The following is a 12,585-nucleotide window of genomic DNA, read 5'->3' as shown; positions in this document are numbered from 1 at the left end:
ATTCAATAATAATTGTTTTTTCTTTTTGTTTCTCGGCGGCCATGGCGCTAAGATCCGATGATAGAGAATTGTCTTTCGAGATTCTGAGCAAAAACATGTCTTTCGAATAAGACGAATCCTTATACTTCTACCGCTCAAACTTAGATCCAATCCAAAACGGCGTTGTTGTCCAATCCAAGCCCAAGCCCAATCCCAATCGCAAGAAATGGAAACACAAGCGAAAGAAACCGATCCACTCCGAGTCCTCCATTTGTGAAGATCCGATCGCGGAAGCAACACTCGATCCCGATAAGGTGACAATCTTGTTGAAGAGGCTCCTGCTGATATACCATCTCTATTGGAGTTGAAGCGGATTTACTATGAACTAATGATAAGGTAGAGTGGTTCTTGCATTTTCTTTCTTCACTGCAATTTTTAATTATTCTACTTGAAAAGGTACTATAGGCAAATAGAATAGTACTCATATGAATGAGTAAATCATGACAGGGACCGAGAATCCTAGAAAGAGATGTAGTCGTCTCATGTTACTATCACTAATATCACTAATTGGTTGTGTCTTTCAACTAATCTGCATTCCATCCAAAGCATTTCTACTATTCATAGACTTCTTAATTCCTAAATGGACAACACTCTTCTCTAATGAGTTGGCATAATTGGGTTTGATTAAAATAAATATTTAAGTGTTCAAAATACTAGTGAACCATTGTAATCTAACTTCAATTTTTTCCCCCAATAAATAGTAAGAATTTTTCATACATAATTCACCATGTCCTTAGGCAGCTAAAAAAAAAAAAAAAAAATCTTGGCATGTTTCACAAAAGTAATGAGGACACTTTTGTTTAGTCAACTCTAAAACTCATGTTTCACAAAATCTTTTTTTATATAGTAAGTATATATGGTTATTAATTTGAAAATTGTTTTGCTATTGATGATTTTTAAGCATGCAAACAGACATTATAACAAGTATAAATGTATATGTTTAACAATATTAACATACCTGTCCGGAACACTGTCTAAATATGGTAAGTCACCATTCCACAAATCTTAGGGAGGTTATTTGGACAAATAACCATCCCTAGGATCCATATATAAAGGACCGGTCTGAACCCGAGAGAGGGAAGAACTTTTCTGAGACACTACTCCCAAATACTTGGAATTACATTCCTGTGAGACTAACTTCTATATCCGAGGGGGTTTGGCCAGTCTTCTCCGGTCTCCTCTTTGATTGCGTTTGTTTCTTGTAGGCCTTCAATCGCTTCAGTAGCCCACCAAAGCCAGATCATTCACCTTACTGATTCTGAGCGATATCAGTAGTAATTTAGTTTTAATCAGAATTCAAAATATCATTTCAATCTATAACAGGGCCACTAGTTTGATATTGGAGTAAACATTGGACATCCATTCATTCATAATTTCAGCCTTTGAAATTTTTGTGTTACAAAACATGGTTATATTTTGATTACCGATTATCCTAACCCTCACGTGTGAACCCATCTCCCCCTTAATAAATGGGGCCAACACATTTGATTTTATGCTTTTTAAATCTCATACCACGATAAATTACCAATTATTCCAAGAGTTTAAGTTGTTAGGAAAGGTTGAATTTAATCACTTAATCATTTTTCTAACATATTGTTGATTGATTTGTCTCTGTCATTCCTTCTTTAGAAATATGGGGACTCTCTAATAGGGTAACTAAAGAAATTGTGTTGGGTTTTGACCTTTTGACAATTGCTTTCCAAATCGGTCAAAGAAAAAGTGGGGAAAGAAAAGAAAGGATTGGGAAACAGAGTATTTTTTTACTTCTTTATCACATCTGCTAGTCTGAATCTACTGCGAATGCTGTAATGTTCAATAAGACCGATAACTATGTGGCTTTCAAGGTACTACACTAATACTACTTCATAATTCACTTTCAAATTTCTAATTTTTTGAACACCTTTTGTGGTTTTTGAAGTGGGTTTTTTTTTTTTTTTTTTGTTATTTGTGTTCTGGGTTTTTGTAATATTGATTTGTGTGAAAATTTGGATATGGGTTTGTTTGATATATAGGTGAAGACTCCAAATCCAAAGAAGTACTGTGTGAGACCCAATACCGAAATTGTGATGCCCAGGTCTTCCTGTGATGTTATAGGTCTCTCTCTAATAAATACTTGAATTTTGTGCTTAATACATGTTATTTTTTAATTAGTTTATGCTTAGTCACAGTTTCTCTTTTATTAATTTTCAGCTTTAGAATTATTGTTGGCACCAATATTATGTTTCTATCTTTGAAATTCATATATGATGCAGTTACAATGCAAGCTCAAAAGGAGGTACCGCCGGATATGCAATGCAAGGACAAGTTCTTGCTCTAAAGCGTGGTGGTAAGTCCTGGAGCTGTTGCAAAAGATATAACCCCAGAAATGGTACTAATATAAAAAATGATAAAATCTCTTATGTGGGTTTTTTCTTTGTTGGTTGCTGTAGTAGTTTAAAGTGGGAAAATATATAGATTAAGGAAATGGTATTTTTTGTTGTTGCCTTTTAGTTTAATAAGGAGTCAGGGCATCGTGTTGAGGAGAGCAAAAGATGTGTCTACTTTTTTTTTTTTTTTTTTTTGAGAATCAAGATGTGTCTACTTTATGGGATGCCAACTTGGAAATTTGTATTTTCTGCTTGATCTAAAAGGCTAAAAGTTAGTACAATTGTGATATTTCAAAAATATATTGCTTTCTCATACTGTGGCTTTATGAGAAAGTTAGTAGATCCTAAAGGCTAAAAGTTAGTAGATCCTAGATAAGTCTTGCGTTTTATGTACTGTGGCACTAATACTGTAATAACATGTATTTTTAGATTAGTTTACATGATTCATTTTTATGCAAGGGACCCATTTTCGATATTGCATTGATCGGTTCATAAGATCTATGAGAATGATTTATGATTTATTTAAAAAAAAAAAAAAATCTATGAGAATGATTTATGTTTTTTTTTATTCCATTTCATTTATATTTTTAAAGAGAAATAGATATGGTATTGTATGATTATTGAAATTACTGGGGTATTTAGAGGATTGCTTTCATGCTTATCAGGCATCATATAGATTACTATAATGATGTCTGTTTAACTTAAAAGGCACAACTGATGACGTTCTTTTCTACTATGGCTTTGTGATTGAAGAATACTATAATGAGTTGTATGGTGATATTTTGGGCTGTCTTTTCTCTTTCTATTCTTTCTTCCATAATTGATGACAAAAGTGAGTCAATGGAGTTGGAAAAAAAAGTTATTGGAATATAATGGTAGGCTTTGCCTCCATCAAAGCAATATTCATTTTGGTCATTCCTTCCATTGTATATTTTTATTTCATCCCTATTTCCTTCCCACCAAATTAATATAGTGTTAGTTTTGAGGTGGTGTTTTCTGGTTAAATTTGTGGTAGTGGAGGTAAAATTATTACAGGTTTTTTGTAATAGAAATGTGATTTTAGAACTCGAAAAAAAAAAAAAAAAAAAAACTATAGTGGTGGGCAAAAACCACCGTTGAAAGACTATAATTATGAAATAATTGAAGATCTATAGCGGCATTTATAGTCCGTTAGCAGCTAAAGCCTCACACATATAGCGGCGGGTGTAACCGTCGCTAAAAGGTGTGTAGAGTTTATTGTTTAATAAACCCTATAGTGGTGCTCAATACCCGCTGCTAAATGAGTGATCTATTGCGGCGTTTTTTGTTACCGCTGCAATAGAGCTATTGTGGCACCGCAAGGCTGGCGGGCAGAACTGCCACAATAGGCCAAATGGACCTTTAGCAGCCCTTTTGCGGCAGTTTTGGCCTGTCGCAAGAGGCCAGTTTTTTTTAGTGATAGTAACAAAAAGAATTAATTTTTTTTAAATATATTTTACAAATAAAAATAAAAATTCATTATAATTGACATTCATTACATAAACTCCCAAAAATAAAAAATTGTTTTTATAAATATCCATTACATACATTATAATTGACATACTTTTCCTTCTACTCTTTTTTGTTTTTAATTATTTTTCCCCCACTTTATTTCCCACCATTCAATACAACCCACTTCCCTATCTATTTTTCCTCACTTTATCCCCATCACACGTTCAACAGACCATCACCCCCTTCAATTTTATCACTTCCCTTTTTCTTCACTATCTCTATATCCCAACGATTCTCAATCTCTATCTCCCTTTCCACTCTCTTCTTCCTTTTTCACCGGTTCTCTTCAATCTCTTTCCCCGTTATTTATTTATTTATTTTTCTTTCTTCACTGATTCACCATATGCTTGATTGGTAAATCCCAATCACCCCATCTATATAGTTGGAGACTTGGAATAGACTGTGCAAAAACATATATACATAGTAGTAGTAGGTGCAAGTGCTTCTAGGCCGACATCTTCATCAAAAGGTGATGTTCACCATGGAAGTTGTGAATCAAATACATAATATATAAATCAATTATTTTTATTTTTATTTATTCTCGTAATATTATGTCATATAAGTTTTTGAAACTTCACAATTTTACTCATCATTTTTCTCAGATATATTTTTAAATTGAACGTAAAGTCTATTTCATAATTACACTCTCCATTAAAATCTTAGCCCATCATATCTAAAAAAAATGATCAATGATTGCAAATTTCTCTTATTTGGGTTTAGGTTATTTTCACTCAACAACATTAAACTTATCAGTAATGCCATAGCACATGTTTTAGCAAGAAAAGCTAACCGAACATAATGAAGGTGGAGAAATAACCATATTCTCCAATTAGGTATTGTTATTTCCATTTACAACAATAAACTCATAGTGTCCTACAATTTGGCACACCTACCAACAAAGTACAGACAAATCAGGTCAAATTTTGATCTAACCACATTTCTTACGGTCCGTTTAGGATCTACTTATTATACTGAAATTAAAAAAAAAATTGTTGAAATAGTACAATGGACTAAAAAATAGTACCAAAAAGTACAGTGAGACCCATAAATTATAGCAGAAATAAGTTAAATAGTAAAATAAGTTGGCAAAAATAATCTTTGCCAAACAAACACATAGACATACATGTACGGCTACACATGAATTCTACTAGACAATCTTTAATCCATAAAGCTTGGAAGGTGTAGGCGAGGTTTGATGAGAACTTCAAGTGGGGTGGCTTTGTGGTTTGTGAGTCCAATTGTCTCGGTCATATCAACCTTTGCATCCGAGGGCATTGAGATATCATATCACGCGTAGAAAACTAGCCAGTGCTAAGGGAACCATTTGAAGGGCAAAAGATATTCCAGGGCATGCTTTTCTGCCACTTCCAAATGGGAGCAATTCAAAATTTTGACTCCTAACATCAACATTCTTGTGGGTGGTGAGAAATCTTTCGGGCTTGAACTCTAATGGGTCTAGCCATATGCGTGGATCTGTTTGGATTTTCCAAAGGTTTGTGATTAATCGAGTTCCTTTTGGAACATGGTATCCACCTATAATGCAATTCTCAGAAAATACACGTGGTGCTGATAATCGACCTGCGGGATACAAACGTAATGTAATGTCTCTTTAACTATGGCTTGGAGATAGACTAGCTTACTAAGGTCTGATTCGTTTACAATTCTTTCCTTTCCCACTTGGACATCAAGCTCATCTTGTGCAATTTTCAACACATGGCGGTTGTGTAGTAGTAGCGCTATTGCCCAAGTTAGGGTAATTGTGGTAGTGTCACTGCCTCCTGCAATCATAATCTGCAAGGTACATTTTGGTTTATTTTTGGGGTTAGAATGAGGCTCTGAAGCAAACAATCGTGGCATCTTGTATTTTATAGCTTAACTTCTGAGATCATGAAGCTATGAAGCAAGGATGCATACATGGACACATGACACCAAACAATCTTGTGTTTTTTTAGCTTAACTTGTGAGATCATGATTGCTATGAAGCAAGGACCCATGCAATTAGGAAGTGGATACACAATAGTACGTACTAATTACTATACAACAAAACAATTTTTGAGAAATTATGCTATCACTTGTTAGTGACTCGTGCAATGCACAAGAAAAATTAATATAATACAATTTTTAAAATATATTATGAAATTTTATAAATATAATAATTATTTATAGACATTTATTAAAATTATGTTTGTGTATGCAAATATATATTTTACTATTTAAAGAACATATGATATACTATGTATGAGAATAATGACGTGTAAAAATTTATGAGATCTCAAAGCTTACATGACACAATATTATGAGATTAACTAAAAGTTTAATGTCATCAAGTTTATATGAATATTATAGATTATAAATTATAGATATGATCAATATTTGAAATTTAATTACTATATATTTAAATCAATTTTATTAATCATAATTTATATTTATTTTAAGCTATACAAACTAATAACAACTATCAAAATCACCAAAAATATAACTAAAATAAAAAAGAATATTTTTAAAAATAGACACTGTAAGGTTGATCATAACTACAAGATCTCATAGATAATCAAAAACACTTAAAAGTTAAGAATGCACTACTGCACACATTTAGTGTAATGGTTACTCCACAAGTATAAAATTCTTGTGGGGTAAGGAGGCAAGGGCCGAACTTCAAGTTTTAAGAAGAAAAATTCACACATATACACTTAAGTTAGGTTAAAGTGGAATTTCTAATTTGTATAAAAAATAAATTAAAAAAAAAAAGAGTTATGATTTTTAGTGGTAACAATTTTCTTTTTCTTTTTTTGGATGAGAACTATAACAAATATTAATATCCATAACTTACACATATGTAATAACCAATGTTTTTTATATAAACTAAGCACTAATCATTCAAATGAAGAGAAAAAACAAAAGCTTAAAATGTTTCTAGATTCCATAGGCATGCATAATCGAAAGAGTCTAACTAGATCTTTACAAATAGCTGGTAAAAATAAATAAAACAAATAAGCAAAGCAATTTTCTTCTAGACACATTTAAGATTTGGAGTCAACACCTAAATAGAATTTTCTTCTTGACACGTTTGAGATTTGTCAATATTTGTTGCCCCCTTCTAGAGACTAGAGTGAGATTTTGATTTCAAAATGAGGTCTGCGACAATTATGGCTTGGTTGTTGGTATTGCAATGGAGGCCGTGGTTGAGGTTCTGGCAAAAGGGATTTGAGTTGTTTGGGAATTAGAATAAGTCTAATTTGTTAAAACTTTTTTGACAACTCAGATTGTAAGTTGGTGGCCATGTGTAATTTTTTTTTAATAAAAAATATGATCCATCACTTAAAAGTTGACATGTTATTGTTACATTATACACATAAGTAAGAAAGCTAATGAAAGTTAACAGAATGACCGATAATGTTCATTTTTAAACTTCAGGGATTAATAAAACTCACTTAAAATTTAAGAGATCAATTATGCTCACAAGATAAACTTCAGAGACCAATAATGTAATTTTATCTTCTATCTTCCTCAACCCATTAAAGAAAAGGCATTGCGTATCTCACACTCTAATATATACACTACGTACACATCATCAAAATCATGAGTAGAATATGATATTCTTAAAAAGGTGGAAGTTAAATGTGAAATTATTGGATATTGTGTGTAAGAAATATACCTGAAGAAGTGTGAACCAACATTCATTCATATATAAGGATGGGTAGCATTGGACTACCCACCCTTAATTTGGTCAAAATAGGATTTGATTTAAGTCTTAAAAATCTAATTATATAAAAGTATTTAAAATGTAATTATGAAAAATAATAATAATTCTTAAAAATCTACTTTTTCCTATTATTTTTGGCATGATTGGAGCCTGTTTGGTAGTGATGTTCAAATATTATTATTCAAAATAGTATGAAAATTATAATTTAAAAAGTGTTGTGAAAACATATATTTCTAGTACTCATAATGCAAAAAAATATATTTGAAATGTGTATGTAAGTATTTCTTTTTTTTTTAATATTGAAAAAAGTGGTAAAGTTTTTACTTTTTCTAGCAATAACAATACTTTTAAGTTTTTAATTTTTTGCTCACGGCCCACCCATTCCCACAACCACACACATTCCAAACACTTCATCTTCTTCCTCTTTTTCCCACGTCTTCTTCTCATCTCCTTCTTCATTTTCTTCCCATCTTCTTCTTTCTTTTCTTTCCACCATTCCCAAAGGCCTATTTTGCAAGTCATAAAATTACACCCAAATCATTCAACCAAAACTAGTACCTACATGAGAATGAGAGAGAGCCACACGGGTTTGGTGTTTTTTTTTTTGGGTTGGCTGTTTTTCTTTTTTCTTTTCTTTTGCTACAATGATCTTGACAGTTTTTGAGTTTTTGTTCCTCTGCGAGAGTCAGAGAATGACGAATTGGAGAGAGAGATGAAGAGAAAATGTGAAAGAGAGAGATTTAATTAATATTTGTTAAATCAGTGGGTCCTATAATTTTTAACTTATTTACAAAAATATAACTGTATGAAGAGCTTTTTAAAATCAATGTTTAAACAATATTTTTTAAATAACGTAATTCAAATACTCTTAAAAAAAATTGTCTACCAAAAAAAATATATATATATATATATATATTTTAACAATAATTTTTAGTATTTAAATATTAAAAACATTTTTTTAAAATGCAATAATAAACATGCCTTGTTTTGAAGGCTGCCTTACTTCGAACTCATGTTCAAGCATGGCCCCTTAAGCAAAGCTCCATGAAGAAATGAAAAGGGAGAACGTACCAAACATGTGGCTTTGTTGATTGTATCAGCATCATAACCTTCACGCTCTTTGCCATCAAGGATAGAAAGCATTATGTCCATGAAATCTTGCTCCCCTTTTGCCTCAGACGAAGCTCTCCTTCGCTTGTGCTCTTCCAAACATTCCCCAAGAATACTATCCAATTCCTTTGCAATTTTCTTCATGGCCTTTTCATGTCCACCCAAATCTAACCACCCAAGAAAAGGAATAGCATCGGACACCACAAACAATCCCATAAGATGAAAGAACTCCTCCAAGGCCTTCTGGCAACGCCGAGCCTCTTCTTCATTAACCCCATCGATAGTACCAAAGCACCTCTTTCCGGCAATCATCCTAAGAATCACGTTGAGATTCAAATCCCAAAACCATTGCTTCAACTCCACCAAAATCAAGCCTGACATGTTCTTTTTCTTGATCCAAAGTTTGTATAAAGCTTTTATATCATTCTCAACTTCGGAGACTCTAACGTGGGAAAGCTGCTCAAGCCGACGATTAGAAGGTAGCTCTAAAGTGGTTATTTTACATAATTCACGCCAATAGGGACCATAGGGTCCAAAGCCAAACATAGCATAATTATAGCCCAAGTGTTTTGTGGCTACTTGTCTGGGCCGCGAGGACACGGCCAAGTCGTTAGTTGTGAAGCACTCCTTTGCCATCTCCGAACTGCTCAACACCAAAGCAGGGTGCGATCCAAGCTTGATAGTAAAAAGTGCTCCGTATTTATCAGCCATGGCTCCCAAAGTAATGTGGGGAGGTTGGGTTCCCAGTAACAGACGGAGGTGACCAATTATAGGCCATGCACCTGGAGCATTAGGTGCTGTTTTGGCTAAGCTAACTCTAGACCTCTTAAGAAGATAGTGAGAGAAAATTATTATGGCAATAAATCCAGCTATAGTGGCAGAGCTTAGGGAAGGTGGAAGAAAATCCATTTTAGGCTAAGGTTTAAGGGACTTTTCTATAGGATACCTCTTGTTGAATCAAATGAACCTTTTACACACATATTTAACAAAGTTAATTAACCAAAAAAAAAAAAAAAAATACATTACACATGTTTAATGAGTTAATTAACCAAAAAAAGAATACATTTTTAATGAGTTATTCTAGAACGATAGGATTAGGGATGGTTTTATCTTACACGTGTAATATAAAACCATCCCACCCAATCCCACATGGCAAGGCAGTCAGTGGCAGAGTTTTCCTAAAACTGGCCATAGTAAATAAAATAAAGTTCTCTAAGTTAAAAAATAAATAAAATAAAATAAGAATGACTAAAACAATACTTTATTTCACAATTTAACTTTAATTAACTCAACAAATGTGTGTCCTACATTCTTTCATAGCATTAAAATTATTTATAAATTTTTTTTAACTAAATTCCTTAACAATATCTTTTTAGAACTAATTTTTATCTTTTTACCAAACTTGAATATTATAGATGGTTTTTCCATAAATTATTCACAATTTGAAATTCTGAATTAAATTATATAATTTCAATTACTCAATTCGATCTAATAAATAAGTCTATAACCATAATTTAATTTAATTCTTCAAGCCACTATTATCAATTACACAAACAATAAAAAAATGAAAAAAAAAAACTATTTTATCAAATTATAATAAATTTAAGTAATAAACCATTCACACTAATGTTATGATAATGATACTGCTATAGTCCACAAAGTCTAATCTAGCTTTTTGGAAACCACAAACTTAATAAAATAATATAATATAAAATAAATCCTAGTCTAGTTTACTTAAATTATTGCTGTGGGGCCCAAGTAATTTATGGGCTAGGCCCATCTACCCGTGGAGAATCCAAAGGTCCAAACCGAGGAGGGTTATGGCCCAAGCCCGATAAAATAAAGCACATGATAGCCTTGGGATACAGCCAAGGACAGTTCAGTCCTCGGCAGAACCCAAATTCCCACCGGAAAAAGGGACAAAAATGGTATAGAACTAAGCTTGAAATAAAAATCTAAAATATCAAGGGAAAGCTGCCCTTACTGCCATTCAATACTCTGCACCTGACAGAGCCGCATTCTTTGACTTTTATAACCACCCCCAACGACTTTGAGTATGGGCTGATGGGACAAGTATCAGTCTTGGAAAGGTTAACCCAACACGTGGACGAAGGACAGTGAACGCAGGCTAGTATAAAAGGAAAAGTAAGTGATCTAGGGAAGGGGCTGGGAAAAATGGCCAAAAACCAGAGCCTCCCAGCCCACCTCCAAGAGTAAGACTCCAGGGGTGAAGAAAACTTAACCGTGTATGAACACCACGGAAAACCCGCCGCCTGGTGACCAAGGCCTAGCCTTTCAAACCCACGCTTTACAAATGATATTGTTTGGGCCTTTTTACGTGCGACCCCAAACTGTTACGGTCCGTTACGAAATCGTGTCCTTACAATTGGCACTGTCTGTGGGGAAGGCTTGTGTGTTGGCATAGACGGTAGGTTGAGAGAGTTCCGTTGCCATTTCTAACCGTTGGTTATAGAGTTCTAGTGTAAAGTTCCGCTAGGGGCTATGATTCTTAACTAGGGGCTACGTTTGCTAGCGTCAATTGCTTAGATAACTCTAAGGGCTTGGCTGAACTCCCCTAAAGCCAAGGTCCCACGTCAAAAACTAGGTTTTGGACAGAATCAAGGCATTGCATGGTCCTCGGACTCAAGCCTATGGGGAAACCAACTACTTGAATGAGGAAAACTAGGTTTTGGACAGAATCAAGGCATTGCATGGTCCTCGGACACAAGCCTATGGGGAAACCAACTACTTGGATGAGGAAAACTAGGTTTTGGACAGAACCAAGGCATTGTATGGTCCTCGGACTCAAGCCTATGGGGAAACCAACTACTTGGATGAGGAAAACTAGGTTTTGGACAGAACCAAAGCATTGCATGGTCCTCGGACTCAAGTCTATGGGGAAACCAACTACTTGGATGAGGAAAAGATTGAGTTTTGTAAGGTTGACTACTTAATAGCAATTCTAGGTTATTCAATCCTCGGCTCAAATGCTGTAAAAGGTCAATGTCAATAGGAGTGTTAAGAAGATGGTGAAACACGCCATTATTCAGTAGCCTAGGGGGGCTGTTCATTTTGCAGGTGATACGTCCTCGGATGGTTACTTCCTACACTGCATCGAGCATTTAGCTGTCATCTCGGCTAGTTTCGAAGTAAGTATCGTTTTTTACAGGTCGGCATTGTTGTGCCAACCAACTCTATTAAAGTTATGGGGATATCTTTTTCTTAGCAAGCATTTTGGCCTTAGGTGTCATTGATTCAAATGCTACATTATTGTGCCGAATAGCACTTGCAAATTCGTAATAACGCCCTTATCTTTGATGAAGGATTAGGGCCCCAAGTATTGTACTCTGAGGTCGGCGGTATTGTGCCAGGCCGACTCGGTAAGCTCATCATAATGTCCTTCCTTTCCCCGCCTGATGGGAGTTTCGGTCCTAAGTATCATTCGTTCGATTCAGTATTATTAAGCCGGACTATTTTTATAAACATAGAGCAAGATCTTTTTATTTAACTGGGACTTTGGTCCTAGACGTCGGCCACGGTTCAAAAATAAAAAGAGTTCACATGATTGTATGTCTTTGCATTGCGTTAGTATTTCGAAAAATATAGAGATAGAGCATGTCAAAGTAAAGTGATAATAATTTTTATTAATATAAAGATGTATTACAACGTACAAAGAGGGGCTTAAACAAGCCTATACAAAAGATAGATTGCCAAAACTATAAAAAAAAAAAAATAATAAAGCAATACATTGAGTAAACAGCCAGATCTCTTTTTAAACTCGTCTCCGAAATCTTTCCAAACTCTGCCTCAGTAGTGCCCATATCGAGAGAAGGACCT

The 12,585-nt window shown here is 34.1% G+C and overlaps 1 pseudogene; it reads right to left on the bottom strand.

Moving 5' to 3' along the window:
- Nucleotides 1–5,082: 5,082 nt before the first annotated feature.
- LOC115958151 lies at nt 5,083–9,657 on the bottom strand (annotated as a pseudogene).
- Between the last annotated feature and the right edge of the window lie 2,928 nt (nt 9,658–12,585).

This window comes from Quercus lobata, chromosome 2, assembly GCF_001633185.2.
Source record: "Quercus lobata isolate SW786 chromosome 2, ValleyOak3.0 Primary Assembly, whole genome shotgun sequence".
NCBI classification, from domain to species: domain Eukaryota; kingdom Viridiplantae; phylum Streptophyta; class Magnoliopsida; order Fagales; family Fagaceae; genus Quercus; species Quercus lobata.
This window is presented reverse-complemented; position numbering and strand designations above follow the sequence as displayed.